Source organism: Sorex fumeus, unplaced genomic scaffold, assembly GCF_029834395.1.
Source record: "Sorex fumeus unplaced genomic scaffold, SorFum_2.1 ptg000095l, whole genome shotgun sequence".
NCBI classification, from domain to species: Eukaryota; Metazoa; Chordata; class Mammalia; order Eulipotyphla; family Soricidae; genus Sorex; species Sorex fumeus.
The window spans coordinates 10,650,590-10,667,481 of NW_026606152.1; positions in this window are offsets into that span (position 1 = coordinate 10,650,590).

Genomic DNA, 16,892 nt, shown 5'->3' on the forward strand with positions numbered 1-16,892 from the left:
TGTTCGAGGTTGCACATGATCTGATATTTCACATTTTTGTATCTTCCCCCAAGATACAAAAACATTTCTTTCAGAGGGCACATGCACATCATTGTTATAGAACTTACTGCAACAGCTGAAATATGGAATAAACTCAGATGTTTAATGACAAATGAGTGGGTAGTAAAGGTATGGTATATATACAGAATGGAATATTATGTAACTGAAAGAAATGATGAAATCATATGAATCAGTGCAATTTGTATGACTCTGAAGGATATTATGTTAAGTGAAATAAGTCAGAAGAAGGTCAAATACTATATAATCTCACTTATCTATGATATATTGAATAATAGAACAAGGGAGTTCAAGGTACCATAGGTAGACAAACTTTGCATCCTAGACTATAGAAATGAAACCATCTTGGTAGGAGAGAAATTATATGAGTAAGGAATAAAAAGAGGTGTATAAGAGATAACATGACCAGGGGTCAGGGAGTCTATATAGGGATGTTATATGCATATATCTAAACCACGGAGCCATCAATATTGTTAGGCTGGGGTCCAAATAACTAAACTTAAAAATATGCCTTTTAAGGAAGAAGGCTGGGATATAGGGAAATTGTGAATAAAGGTGGAGGGAAGTTGACATCAGTGGTGGAATTTGTGTTGAAATACTACATGCTTAAAATTCTACTGTGGACACATTTTTTTCCTTCTTAAATTTTTATTAGTGAAACACCATGAGGTACAGTTGTAGACTTACAAATTTTTGTGCTTGGGTTTCAGTTATACAATGATCGAATACCCATCCCTCCACCAGTGCCCATTCTCCACCACCACCAGTCCCAGTATCCCTACCTCCCCCCATCCCCTTATCCCACCCTACCTCTGTGGCAGGGCATTCCCTTTTGTTATCTTTCTCATTTTGAGTGATGTGGTTTGCAAAAGAGACATTGAGTGGCAATCTTGTTCGGTCTATAGTTTACTCTCATCAAGCATATCCCATCCTGAGAGGAACTTCCCAACACCCTTTATTTGGTGCTCCCTTCTATATCTGAGCTGCCTTTTCCCTAGCATGTGCGGCTGTCCTCAAAGCCATGGAGCAATCCTACTGGTACTTATCTCAGCTATTTTAGGGTGTTAGTCTCCTATTTTGTTACTTTATGTTCCCCAGATGAATGCAGTCCCTTTCTTTCTGACTCATTTCGCTTAGCATGATACTTTGCATGTAGTACCACTTGTATATGAATTTCATGACTTCATCTTTTCTAACAGGTGCATAGTACTCCATTGTGGACACATTTTTAAGTCACGGTACCTAAAAAAAATATTTTGTTTGAAAAATAATTAAAATAAATCCTATGAATCCAATCAGAAATAGAAACATCCTTTTATACATTTTCATTTCACATCTTCAAGAACTTTAGTGGTTTAAAAATAGTTTGAAGTTTTTTTGACCTTTTAAATCTTTAGCTTGTACTAGTGCATAAAATGAAAAATTTGAAAATGCACAGCAATAAAACTTCAAAGTCAATATGTCCTATTTATTACAATCAGTCAGCATACAAAAATACTTCTCCAATATTCATATTAAATAATGGGTGCTCAAAAAGAATGGATAATAGAGTAGACAATACTTAGAGGCCAGAGCCAAGTAGACTAAAAACAGTTTTGGAAAACTCTTATTCTGGGAAACTTTATTTAAACTTAAAGCTTCACAACTCACATTTGTGAAGTTAAAAAAAACTAACAGTTCTAGCAACAATGAGCATCATGGCATATCAAATGTACTTACTGCTTCTGACCCCTACATTATCTGTAGACATTACTTGCTTTCTTAAAGGTGGCACTGTTCATCAACTTCAATGCTAACATTTTTTCTTTCTAAAAATGAAAAAAAGCTTGTTTGATTTGTAGTCACTCTTTGTTCACACACACATTTTATTGAGGTATGTATAGTAATCATTTACTTTTACTTCAGGTGCTTTCAAATTCCAATTATTATATATATTTTTCACTTTGGGGGATCACACCTGGCTTTGCTCAGGGCTTACTCCTACCCCTGGCTCTGCATTTAGATACAATTCCTTGTGGGCTTGGGGGACCTTGTGCGGTGCTGAAAGGCAAACCTATGTCAGCATCAGCCAAGTACAAGGTAAGCGCTCTATTGGGGCCACCTTTCAGGTTCTCACAGTCTAATTTTGTCTTAATTCCTTCAGTTTGGTAATTGTATCTCTAACAGCACTATTATGAACAGTATACAGTTTTCATGGATATCTCTCTTCTCATTTCACTGTCCTGATGTTTAGCATTGGTCTGAAGTTCTAATTACTATGCTGACACATATGAGTATCATTCTCATTTTCTTTTTTTATGACTTCTGCACCCACATCCCACAATCATATCTATGTCAGAGAGATTGGAAGAAAATTGAGAGAAAAATAAAAATATTAGAATATAGGATTAACAGAAAACTCTCTGCTCATTAAATTATGATATTCTATAAGCAGAGGATATACTCTAATTGAAGAGGTGTTGAAATACCTTATTTTGAATTTATAAGATATGAAATAATTCTAGTTTTACACAAACTCAGTAAATTAAAGAACCAGAAACTCTGTTAAACCTATTTGTGAGATCAGGGTAATGCCAATATTAAACCCTAAAAGATATTCATAAAGAAATCATGCCTTTTATTTGTCAAAAAGATAAACATAAAAATCCTTAACCAAATTTTAGGAAGTTGAAGAAAGCACTATTAAAATAAAAAAATATGATAAAGTGATATTTCTATTAGCTCTACAACTTAGGTTTGATATTTAAAAATCAGTATAATTTCTCACCTTAAAATAACAAATAAAAATATAAGATGATCCTCTCAAAATTATAGAAAAATCATATAATAAAAGTCAACTCCAGCTTATGAGAAGAAAACAAACTTATCAAGCTAGAAAAATAGTGAACTACCTCAATTTTATACAACTAGTTTCAAAAATTCCAAAGAAAACATAATACATAATGGTACAATAATGAGCCTTTTATCCCTCAGATTTGAAACAAAACAAGGATTACTAAATTTTCCATTTCTTGTCCATTGACTAGACAGTGGGTAGAAGTTCCAGTCAGCCTCAAAAGTAATGAAGTGATCAAAAAGCTGTGATATAGAAGGTAACTAAGGTTGGGAGACCTGACAATCAGTTTTGGACAAGTAAAACAAAGATATGATTTTTTTCCCCCAAAGCTTCCTGGGGACCAGAGCAATAGTATAGTGGGTAGAGTTGCAATAGTACAGCCTTGCACAATGAGAAACAGGGTTTTATCCCTGGGATCCCATAGCACAGCGGTAGGGCGCTTGCCTTGCACGCAGCCAGCCCGGCTTAGGCGGGTTCAATTCCTCCGCCCCTCTTGGAGAGCCTGGCAAGCTACCGAGAGTATCTTGCCTGCACAGCAAAGCCTGGCAAGCTACCCGTGATGTATTGACATATTCAATATGCCAAATACACTAACAACAAGTCTCACTATGGAGACGTTACTGGGCCAGCTCCAGCAAATCGATGAATAACTGAAGGACTGTGACCGACTGTGACCCCAGGTCCCATGAGCTGTGATCCCTGAGCGTTTTGACAGGAGTAAGGACTGAGAACAGCCTAGTAAGGATATAAAAACCAAGAAAAATAAAAGAAAGGAAAATCAAAAGTTACCAAGTCACCAGCTAGAAACTTTCCAGAAGTAGAAAGTCTGAGACCATTGAGATACAAATATGTCTTTGGAGATGCAGAAAATGAGGCATCACACAGAGAAGGGTGGAACCTCAAAAAGGTGAAGTTTTAAGAGAAATAAAAGATTTTAATAAGAATATTATAGAAAAATCATCAAGAGCCCCAAGACTTTTAACAACATCCTAACTACTTACATAGAAATCTCCATGTTGGGGCATTTTAAGAAAAATCCTATAAAACCAACTTTGCAAACTTAAATACTTGGAAATTAAACAACTGACCAACTAGTGGGTCAAAGAGGAAATCAAAAAATTCCTGGAAAAAACGAGCATGAAAATATGAGCTACCAGAACACATGGGGCACAGTAAAAGTGGTAAGAGGAAACTTCATAGACATGAAAACTTTCATTAGAAAGCATGAAAATTCCATGTAAGTAACCTCACTTCTTAAGGAACTAGAAAAACAACAACAACAAAAAACATGAAACAAGCAGAAGGAAGAAAATAATAAAGCAAAGCATAGATATTAATCAGATGGAAACTAGAAAACAATTCAAAAGATTAAGAATATCAGGAGCTGATATTTTGAAAAAAATAAGCAATATTGACAATATTAGCAAGGCTCTCAAAGAGAGAGAACAATAGTAAACCAAATCAGAAATGAAATGAGACAGGGAGACATCACAACAGATACCAGAGAAATTCAAAGGATCATTGGGGATTATTTTATGCAGACTCTTTATGCAACAAAACTAGATAACCTAGGAGAAATAGATCAATATTTGGGCTATTATAGCCTTCCATGGTTGAAACAAGAGGAAAAAGAACTCCTGAATAGGCCAGTTAATACCAAGGATATCAAAATGGTAATCAAAAATCTCCCTCCAAGCGAAATATCAGTATTAGATGAGTATACTAATGAATTCTTGCAAACCTTTTATGAAGACCTACTCCTAATCCTTCTAAGGCACTTCAGAAAATTGAGGAAATAGGAATATGTACAAGTAATCCTTATGAGACAAACATTACCCTGATACCAAAAGCAGATAGAAACATCAAAAAGTGGAGGAAACAGTAGACCTATATCCTTGATGAACATAGGTAAAGATATTCATAACAAAATATTAACAAAGTAAATTATACAATACATAAAAATGATTATATATCATGGCCAAGTAGGATTCATTCTGCAGAAATAAGGATGCTTTAATATACTAAAGGCAATCAACATAATAAACCTTATTAGTGTGAGGATAGTAAAACTGATATGAATTTATCAATGATGCAGAGAAAGCATTTCTCAAAATACAACACTATTTATTGATAAAAACAAATTCCTCAGTAGAATGGGGGTTGAATTTTTCTCAACATAGTCAATACCCGTGTGATAAACAAGTCCATTGCAATTAACATACTTGGTGAAAAACTAAAAGCCTTCCATATATGAACCAGCACAAGACAAAGCTGTAACTGATATTTAATAAAATTTTGGGAGAACTTGCCATAGAAACTCATCAAGGAAGGAGTATTATGGGCAACCGGATCAGAAAAGAATAGTTCAAACTCACTATTCACAGATGACATAATACTATACTTAGAAAATCCTAAAGGCTTCACAAAAACAGCTTCTACAAATAATAGACTTGTACAATAAGGTGACTATAAAATCAATACTCATAAATTTATGGACTTTCTATATGCAAATAACAAAACAGAAGACAGAAAAATTTAAAAACAATCACATTTATGTTAATACCTCAGAAAATCAGGGATCAGTTTAACACAAGACTAATACATGAGAGATGAAAATGTCCCCTGTTCATGGATTTAAAAGATTAATGTTATCAAAACAATAATCTTGACAGCACACAGCCGCAGAGAGAGAAGAAGGACCACATGGAGGGCTGGCTCCACAGCTCCCGAAGAAGACACCAGGTTCCAAAAAGAGCCGAGATCACCGGGAAGTCCCAGATGGGGTAGGTGCCGCATCCCACCTCCCCCAGATGGAACCCCGGTGACCAGAAGCCTCTACAAGCATAGCTTGAGTATGCGGGAACTAGGACTTTTCCTCCAAACCGTGCAGCCGCTTATGCGGCCACACGATGTTTCTATATATACAAAGTGATCAATGGGAAGTAAATCACCCAACGTTTCTCTCTGAAAATCAGAGTTAAGTTTGGAGCACGGCCACAGCCCCAGAAGCACAAGGACTTAGTGCAGAACCCAGCAGCTTGGAGCAGAAAAGTGAACGGACTATGCGTTAATCCAGGCCATCATGTCTGCCCAGAGGGGAAAGGGTGTTTCCCCATTCGCCCTCTCCTCTCTGGAAAGAAAGATGGCGGCCGCATGGGAGCCTTGTGGAGAGCAGGTATGAGCCGGGGGTTTTGGGGCGACTAAAACCTCATCGGATGGGGGGCGTTCTGGTCCATCCTTCACGCCCTACCGAGGTCACCAGTTGCCCCCCCACGAGCAGCTCTCCAGCACGGCCACAGCCCAAGAAGCACAAGGACTTAATGCAGAACCCAGCAGCTTGGAGCAGAAAAGTGAACAGACTATGCGTTAATCCAGGCCATCATGTCTGCCTGGAGGGGAAAGGGTGTTGCTCCCCTTGCCCTCCTCCCTCTGGAAAGAAAGATGACAGCCGCATGAGAGCCTTGTGGAGAGCAGGTATGAGCCAGGGGTTTTGGGGCGACTAAAACCTCATGGGACGGGGGGCGTTCTGGTCCATCCTTCACGCCCTACCGAGGTCACCAGTTGCCCCCCCACGAGCAGCTCTCCAGCACGGCCACAGCCCAAGAAGCACAAGGACTTAATTCAGAACCCAGCAGCTTGGAGCAGAAAAGTGAACAGAGTATGCGTTAATCCAGGCCATCATGTCTGCCTAGAGGGGAAAGGGTGTTGTTCCCCTTGCCCTCCTCCCTCTGGAAAGAAAGATGGCAGCCGCATGAGAGCCTTGTGGACAGCAGGTATGAGCCGGGGGTGTGGGGACGACTAAAACCTCATGGGAAGGGGGGGCGTTCCTGTCCGTCCTTCATGCCCTACTGAGTTCACCAGTTGCCCCCCACGAATGGCTCTCCAGCACGGCCACAGCCCCAGAAGCACAAGGACTTAATGCAGAACCCAGCAGCTTGGAGCAGAAAGGTGAACGGACTATGCGTTAATCCAGGCCATCATGTCTGCTCTGAGGGGAAAGGGTGTTGCCCCATTCGCCCTCTCCTCTCTGGAAAGAAAGATGGCGGCCGCATGGGTGCCTTGTGGACAGCAGGTGTGAGCTGGGGGTGTGGGGGCGACTAAAACCTTATGGGAAGGGGGCATTCCGGTTCGTCCTTCACGCACTACCGAGGCCACCAGTTGCCCCCCATGAGCGACTCTCCAGCACGGCCACGACTCCAGAGCACAGAAACCAATCTCTTAATTATCTGACTCTCAGAAGAAATACTTCCAGGGTTAATTAGTAAAATAGCGGAAATCCAAAACCAACATTTAATTCTTGAACCCAGCTCTAGAAAGCAAATCACTTCACAATGCTTTTTCAGCATGTTTGATTTGGGGGGAGGGGGTAAACTCTAAATAATAGTGGTGCATCTTTTATTGAAACAATGAATCTAATCAAAGCAGATAGAGTGTCAACTAGAATTCCTCGCAGGCATTGGGAGGGGTGGGGGGTGGGGTTTTATTGGGGTTCTTCACGGTAAAAAATAAGTATTGGTAAAGGGAAAGGTGTTTGATATTTGCATGACTGAGATCTAAACCTGAAAGCTTTGTAACTTTTCCCACAGTGATTCAATAAATAAATTATTTAAAAAAATACAAATAATAATCTTGCCCAAAGCATTATATACATTTAATGCAGTCCCTATAAAATACTCATGATATTTAGAAGTATATCAAATGCTATTTAAATTTATATGAAGTAATAAACACCTCCAACTAGCCAAAGCAATACTAAGGGAAAAACATGGCAGACTTTCCACTCTCTCAGCTTTATTATTACTTTTTAGGTTCAATTATCTTTTGTTTTTTTTCAGTTACAAAGCTGTTCATCATTGCGTTTCAGTCATACAATGTTCCAACACCCTTTCCTTCACCAGATACATTTCCCACCACCGATATCCCCAGTTTTCCTCCCACTATTCCATCTCTCTCTCTCTTTCTCTCACTCTCTCTTTCTCTCTTACACACACACACACACACACACACACACCACCACCACCACCACACCTTTTGGGGACTATGGTTTGCAATATAGGTACTGAAAGGTTATCATGTATATCCCCTCATTTCCAACAATTATTATATATAATATATATAAAATAAAGTTCTCCAATTTTAAGCTTCACTATAATGCTGTAGTTATCAAAACAGTGTGAATCCTGGAATATGGCCAGACCTTCAAACCAGTGGAATAGAATTTAGAATCTAGAGACAGATCCTCAGGTTGATCTTTGATAAAGGAACAAAACTGTTGAAATGGAACAGGGAAAGCCTCTTCAACAAATGGTGTTAGGATACCTGGTCAGCCTACATGCAAAACAATGACTCTAGACACCTTTCTATCACCATACACGAAAGCCAAATCAAAAAAAGATTAAAGATTTCAATATGGGGCCTGAATTCATAAGTTATGTTGAGGAAAACATAGGGAAAAACACTCTACTATACTGAAGAAATATTAAATATTTTCAGTGATTTGGTGTCATTGGTCAAGCAAACATAAGCAAAGACTTTTTTTCTTTTTTTATTAGTGAAAAACCATGAGGTACAGTTATAGGCTTACAAATTTTGTGCTTGGGTTTCAGTTATACAATGATCAAGTGCCCATCCCTCCACCAGTGCCCGTTATCCATCCCCACGGGTCCCAGCATCCCCCCTCCCCTCATTCCACCCCCCCCCCCCGTCCCATCCTGCCTCTGTGGCAGGGTATTCCCCCTTGTTCTCTCTCTCTTCTTTTGGGTACTGTGTTTTGCAAGAGAGGATTTGAGTGGCAATCATGTTTGGTCTATCGACTACTTTTGGCATGCTTCTCTCACCCTGGGAGGGCCCTCACAACACCCTTTATTTGGTACTCTCTTCTCTATCTGAGCTTCCTTTTCACCTAGAGCCTGAGGCTGGCCTTCCATTCATGGAGCAAAATTCCTGGTACTAATCTCAGCCATTCCTGGGTGTTAATCTCCCTTTTTGTTGCTTTATGTTCCCCAGATGAATGCAATCTTTCTGTGTCTATCCCGCTCTTTCTGACTCATTTCGCTTAACATGATACTTTCCATGTAGTACCACTTGTATGTAAATTTCATAACTTCATCTTTTCTAACAGCTACATAGTACTCCATTGCGTAGATGTACCAAAGTTTCTTTAACCAGTCATCTGTTCTTGGGCACTCAGGTTTTTTCCAGATTCTGGCTATTGTAAAGAGTGCTGCAATGAACAAACAATTGCAGATGTCACTTCGACTATACCTTTTTGCCTCTCTGGGATATATTCCCAGGAGTTCTATAGCTGGGTCAAATGGCAGATCAAATTCTAATTTTTTGAGAGTCGTCCATACTGTTTTCCAAAAGGGTTGGACCAGCCGGCATTCCCACCAGCAGTGAAGAGGGGTCCCTTTCTCGCCACATCTGCGCCAGCACCGGTTGCTTTTGTTCTTGTGGATGTGGGCCAGTCTCTGTGGTGTGAAATGATATCTCATTGTGGTTTTGATCTGCATCTCTCTGATGATTAGTGATATAGAGCATTTTCTCATGTGCCTTTTTCCCATTCGAATTTCTTCTTTGCGAGTTTCTGTTCATTTCCTCACCCCATTTTTTGATGGGGTTGGGTGATTTCTTCTTGTGGAGTTTAACCAGTACCTTGTATATCCTTGATATCAACCCCTTGTTGGATGTGTACTTGGTGAATATCCTTTCCCATTCTGTAGGCTGTCTTTGTATTTTGGTCAATGTTTCTTTTGAGGTGCAAAAGCTTCTTAGTTTAAGATAGTCCCATTTGTCTATCTCTGTTTTCACTTGCTCGGCCAGTGGCGTGACATCTTTGAAGATACCATTAGCTTCAATATCATGGAGAGTTTTGCCGACTTTGTCTTCAATAAACATTATGGATTCTGGTCTGATATTGAGGTCATAAATCCATTTTGATCTTACTTTTATGCATGGTGTTAGGCAGAGGTCTGAGCCCACTTTTTTGCATGTAGCCGTCCAATTTTGCCAGCACAGTTTATTGAAGAGGCTTTCTCTACTCCATTTCATTTTCTTGCCCCCGTATCAAAAATTAGATGATTATATGTTTGGGAGGAAATGTCAGTATATTCAACTCTGTTCCATTGGTCTGCAGCTCTGCTTTTGTTCCAGTACCATGCTGTTTTAATTATTACTGCCTTGTAGTAGAGTTTGAAGTTAGGGAGGTTGATTCCTCCCATTTTCTTTTTCCCAAGAATTGCTTTAGCTATTCGTGGGGGCTTATTGTTCCATATAAATTTCAGGAGTGTTTGCTCCATTTCTTTGAAGAATGTCATGGGTATCCTTATAGGGATTGCATTGAATTTGTACAGTGCTTTGGGAAGTATTGCCATTTTGATGATGTTGATTCTCCCCATCCATGAACAGGGTATATTTTTCCATTTCCTCGTGTCCTCTTTTATTTCCTGAAGTAGCGTTTTGTAGTTTTCTTTGTACAGGTCCTTTACTACCTTAGTTAAGCTGATTCCTAGATACTTGATTTTCTGGGGCACAATTGTGAATGGGATTGTTTTCTTGATGTCACTTTCTTCTCTTTCACTATTTGCGTATAGGAATGCCATGGATTTTTGCGTATTGATTTTATAGCCTGCCACTTTACTATACAAGCATATTGTTTCTAGGAGTTTCTTGGTAGAGGTTTTAGGGTTCTCTAAGTATAGTATCATGTCATTCTGCGAATAGTGAGAGCTTAATTTCTTCTTTCCCTATCTGGATGCCCTTAATATCTTTTTCTTGCCTAATCGCTATTGCAAGTACTTCCAGTACTATATTGAACAGTAGTGGAGAGAGTGGGCATCCTTGTCTCGTCCCTGACCTTAGAGGGAAGGCTCTCAGTTTTTCCCCATTGAGGATGATGTTTGCTGTAGGTTTGTGGTAGATGGCTTTAACTATATTGAGGAAAGTCCCCTCTATCCCCATTTTGGCAAGGGTTTACATCATGAATGGGTGCTGGATCTTGTCAAAAGCTTTCTCTGCGTCTATTGATATAATCATATGATTTTTATCTTTTCTTTTGTTGATATGATGGATTATGTTGATTGATTTCCGAATGTTGAACCATCCTTGCATCCCTGGGATGAATCCCACTTGGTCATGATGTATGATCTTTTTGATGAGTTGTTGTATTCTATTGGCTAGTATTTTGTTGAGAATCTTCGCATCCGTGTTCATCAGGCATATTGGCCTGTAGTTTTCTTTTCTTGTGGTGTCTTTGTTTCCTTCTGGTATTAGAGAGATATGTGCTTCATAGAAGCTATTTGGGAGAGTTTCTGGTTTTTCAATTTCCTGGAAAAGCTGGAGAAGAATTGGCAATAGGTCCTCTTTAAATGTTTGGAAAAATTCGCTAGTAAATCTGTCTGGGCCTGGGCTTTTGTTTTTGGGAAGACTTTTGATTACAGTTTCAATTCCCTTGATGTGAATAGGTCTATTCAGGTACTCTATATCTTCTTGATTCATCTTTGGGAGATGGTAGGAATCCAGGAATTTATCCATTTCTTCCAGGTTCTCGTGTTTCGTGGCATAGAGACTTTCAAAGTAGTCTCTGATGATCTCTTGAATTTCTTTAGTTTCTGTTGTGATATCCCCATTCTTATTTCTGATTCGATTTATTAGGGTTCTCTCTCTCTGTTTCCTTGTGAGTGTTGCTAGTGGTTTATCTATCTTATTTATTTTCTCAAAGAACCAGCTCTTGGTTTCATTGATCTTTCGGATTGTTTCTTTGTTTTCCATGTCGTTGATTTCTGCTCTAAGTTTTATGATCTCTTTCCTTTCTGCCTGATTTAGGCTCTTTCTGTTGATCCTTTTCTAAGGTCTTGAGCTGTGAGGTCAAAGTGTTTATGTGCATCGTTTCTATCGACTTAAGATAGGCTTGCAGAGCTATAAATTTTCCCCTTAATACAGCTTTCGCTGCATCCCATAAGTTCTGGTAGTTTGTGTCTTCATTCTCATTTGTTTCCAGGTATCTTTTGATTTCATCCTTGACTTCGTTCCTGACCCACTCATTGTTCAGCATCGAATTGTTTAATTTCCAGGTGTTTGATTTGGTTCTCCGTGTCTGTGTGTGATTCACTTCTATCCTCAGTGCATCATGGTCTGAAAAGATGGCTGATACTATTTCTATCTTCTTGATTCTGTTGAGGTATGTTTTGTGTCCTAGCACATGGTCTATTTTGGAAAATGTTCCGTGCGCGCTGGAGAAGAATGTGTATTCTTTCTTTTTGGGGTGTAAAGCCCTGTATAAGTCCATAAGCCCTTTCTCTTCTATTACTTCTTTCAAAGCCAATAATTCCTTGCTGGGTTTTGTTCTTGTTGATCTATCCATAAGTGATAAGGCGATGTTGAAGTCTCCAATTACTATTGTGTTGGTAGTGATGTCCTCCTTAAAATCTGTTAGCAGTTGTTTTAAATATTTAGCTGTTCCCTCATTAGGTGCGTATACATTTAAGAGTGTGATTTCTTCCTGTTGTACGTATCCCTTGATGAAGAGAAAATAGCCTTCACTGTCCCTTCTAATCTTTTTCAAGGTGAAATTAATGTTGTCAGATACTAGTATGGCCACCCCAGCTTTTTTGAGGGAGTTGTGTGCTTGCAGGATTGTTTTCCATCCTTTGACTTTGAGTCTGTGTTTGCTTTGGCTGTTGAGGTGAGTTTCTTGTAGGCAGAAGAATGTTGGGTTCTGTCTCTGTATCCATTTTGCCACTCTGTGTCTCTTAACTGGTGAATTTAGACCGTTGACATTGAGAGAGAGAATGGTTATGGGGTTTTGTGTCATCTTTCTGTGTGTGTTGTGGTTGTAGGGTTTGTCTTGTCTTATAGTAGCCCCTTTAGGCCTTGCTTTAGGTTTGGTTTTGAGTCTATGAAGTTCCTGAGCTTCTGTTTATCTATAAAATAGTGTACTGTTCCTTCGATTTTGAGGGAGAGTTAAGCCGGGTAGAGTATTCTTGGGGAAGCATTCATTTCCGTGAGTTTTTTGACTATATCTCGCCACTGCCTTCAGGCTTGTAGGGTTTCCTCTGATAGGTCTGCTGTGAATCTAAGGGATGCTCCTTTGTATGTGATTTCCTTCTTTGCTCTTGCTGCTTGCAGTATTGTGTCTCTATCGGCAGTATCGATCATTCTAACTATGATATGTCTTGGAGTGTTTTTGTTGGGGTCTCTTTTAGCTGGCACCCTTCGGGCTCCTTGAACCTGAATGGCTGCATTGTGCAGCTCTGGGAATTTTTCAGCAATGATTTGTTTGACTCTGTTTTTTTCCTTGGGATTGTTTCGCTGAGGTTCAGGTAGTTCCATGATTCTAATATTGTTCCTCTTGGAATCATCTGCTAGGACTCTGATTCTCTGTAGAGCCATTTTGAGGTCCCTTGCCACTGTTTGTTGTTGCGTGTTGGCTTGTGGCAGCTGATCTTCCAGGTCACTGATTCTCTCTTCAGCTGTGGTCATTCTATTTTTAAGAGAAGAAACTGAGTTTCTCATTTCATCTATGGAATCTTTTAATCGTGACATTTCTGCCCTCATTTCTTCTCGTAATTTGTCGATGTTTTCTGTGGTGTTACTGGCTGTCTGTCTGACTGTTTCATTGAGTTGATTGAACATCTTGATGACTTCGTATCTGAATTCTATGTCAGAGAGGTCCCTTAGGTGAGCTGTATTGACAGAATGGTCTAGATTGTTTTCGTTGTTCTCCCCTTGTGTTGGAGATTTTCTTTGTTTCTTCATATTGCTGAGTAGGTTGGTAACTAGATTCCTTGGGGACTAGGTTCCTTAGTATGGGAAAAGAACCTGCGGCCACGTAAGCGTTGGCCCGCCGGAAATTAAGCCACGCCCACTTTTGAGGCCACGCCCACTTTTGAGGAGGCCACGCCTCTACAGAACCCTGGGTTTGGGATGAGATGGGCGCCACCATCAGGAGTGAAGAGGGCAGGGCAGACGCTCAAAACTGCTTCTCTTCAGGCATCTCGGGGGACACCTGGGGTCCTGCAGGGAAAGATGGAGCAAAGATTTTTTTTTTTTAAAGAATCAAACTAAAAAAGCTTCTGCACCAAAATGGAAGTGATGACTAGAATAAAAAGAAATCCCACAGACTGGGAGAAAATATTTTCCTATGAATCATCTGATAAAGAGTTGATTTCCAAGTTATATGAAGCATTATTATTAGATGTTTACAAGAAAAAAATCAACAAGCCCAATGAAAAATGAGGGAAGAAAAGAACAGAAATTTCCTCGAAGAAGGAATGACAAAAATCTATATGAAGAATTCTCTATATCGCTTATAATAAAAGACATACAAATCAAACCAACAATGAGGTATCATCTCATTCCAGTGAGACTGACATACATCACAAATAACAAAAACAATCTGAGTTTGTGTAGATGTGGAGAAAAAGTGACCCTTAGTCACTGCTGATGACAATTTAGGCTGGAAAATCCTATGGCCTTTTGGAAAATAATATGAAAATTTTTCAAAAAATTAGAAATTGAGCTTTTGTATGACCTCAGGCAACCACAAGCGAACGTCCAAGCTCGCTAAGCAGTGCAGAGATGCGATCAAGGAAGACCTCAAAGAGAGAGCAGAAGTTCTGGTAGATGCGGCAGAAGCCGGGAAAAGTATTTGTAACGCCCGCCTGTCCTTCACCAACTACAAGACCAAGATGACTGCCCTCTGATGTCCTGATGGATCTATCACATCTTCCAGAAGGGCAATGGAAAAGATTATCCATGACTTCTACTCAAATCTCTTCGATAGCCACGTCCACCTGCTGACATAACAAATTTCACAGGATGGATATGTCGTTGGGCTGGAGCGATAGCACAGCGGTAGGGCATTTGCCTTGCACGCAGCCAACATAGCCGACCTGAGTTTGATTCCTCCGCCCCTCTCGGAGAGCCCGGCAAGCTACCGAGAGTATCTCGCCCGCACAGCAGAGCCTGGCAAGCTACCCGTGATGTATTCAGATATGTCAAACACAGTAAAAACAAAGTCTCCAATGGAGACGTTACTGGGCCCGCTCGAGCAAAATTGATGAACAACGGGAGGACAGTGACAGTGACAGGATATGTCGTTCCCAATATTCTCCCTTCCGAAATTCGACACGCCATTTTGTCAGTAAAGAAGCGAACCGCACCCGGCCCAGACAAGGTCAGATATGAACACCTGAAGAACCTGCCGTCAGTACTCATCAATACGCTGACTTGGTCCTTCACATGCTACCTATCTGAATGCAAGGTTCCGTCCCAGTGGAAAACCAGCGGGACTGTACTACTGTACCAGAAGGGAGACATCCACAACATTGGCAACTATTGCCTGATCTGCCTATTATCTGTAATCTACAAGTTGTTCACTAGAGTCATCCTAAAGAGGATTGGCAGAACACTAGATGAAGGACAACCATGCAAGCAAGCTGTGTTTCGCAAAGGATTCAGCACCATGGACCATATTCACATGATAACTAAGTTCATTGAGGTTTCTCGGAAGTTCAAGATGCCACTCTGTCTAACACTTATTGATTTTTTTTAAATTATTTATTTCGTAGATTTACAATTTTTTGTGCTTGGGTTTGATTATACAATGATCAGATACCCATCCCTCCGCCAGTGCCCATTTTACACCACCATGGATAATATCCCCCCACCCCCATCCCCCCATCCCCCCCTGCCTCTGTGGCAGGGCAATACCCTGTGTTCTCTCTCTCCTTTTGGGTGTTGTGGTCTGCAAAAGAGGCATTGCGTGGCAAACATGTTCAGTCCATAGTCTACTTTCGACATGCATCTCCCCTCCTGGGAGATCCTCCAAACACCCTTTATTTGGTGTTCCCTTCTCTATCTGAGCTGCCCTTTCCTTTAGAATGCCCGACTGGCCACAAAGCTATGGAGTAATCCTCCTGGTGCTGATCTCAGCTATTCTTGGGTATTAATCTCATATTTTGTTACTTTATATCCCCCAGATGAATGCAATCTTTCTATGTCTATCCCTCTCTTTCTGACTCATTTCGCTTAGCATGATACTTTCCATGTTGTACCACTTGTATGTAAATTTCATGACTTCATCTTTTCTAAAAGTTACATAGTACTCCATTGTGTAGATGTACCAAAGTTTCTTTAACCAGTCATCTGTTCTTGGGCATTCAGGTTTCTTCCAGTTTCTGGCTATTGTAAAGAGTGCTGCAATGAACAAACAAGTGCAGATGTCACTTAGACTATACATTTTTGCCTCTCTGGGATATATTCCCAGCAGTGGTATTGCTGGGTCAAATGGGAGCTCAATTTCTAATATTTTGAGAATCGTCCATACTGTTTTCCAGAAGGGCTGAACCAGTGGACATTCCCACCAACAGTGAAGGAGTGTCCCTTTCTCGCCACATCCGCGCCAGCATCGGTTGCTTTTGTTCTTTTGAATGTGGGCCAGTCTCTGAGGTGTGAGATGGTATCTCATTGTGGTTTTGATCTGCATCTCCCTGAGGATTAATGATGTAGAGTATTTTCTCATGTGCTTTTTTGCCATTCGGATTTCTTCTTGAGAAAGTTTCTGTTCATTTCATTGCCCCATTTTTGGATGGGGTTGAATGTTTCCTTCTTGTGGAGTTTAACCAGTATTTTGTATATCCTAGATATCAACCCCTTGTCAGATGTGTATTCGGCGAATATCCTTTCCCATTCTGTAGACTGTCTTTGTATTTTGGTCACTGTTTCTTTGGAGGTGCAGAAGCTTCTTAGTTTAAGATAGTCCCATTTATCTATCTCTGTTTTCACTTTCTCAGTCAGTGGTGTGGCATCTTTGAAGATACCATTAGCTTCAATGTCATGCAGGGTTTTGCCAACTTTGTCGTCAATGTACCTTATGGCTTCTGGTCTGATGTTGGGGTCTTTAATCCATTTTGATCTTACTTTTGTACATGGTGTTAGGCAGAGTTCTGAGCCCATATATTTGCATGTAGCTGTCCAGTGATGCCAGCACAATTTGTTA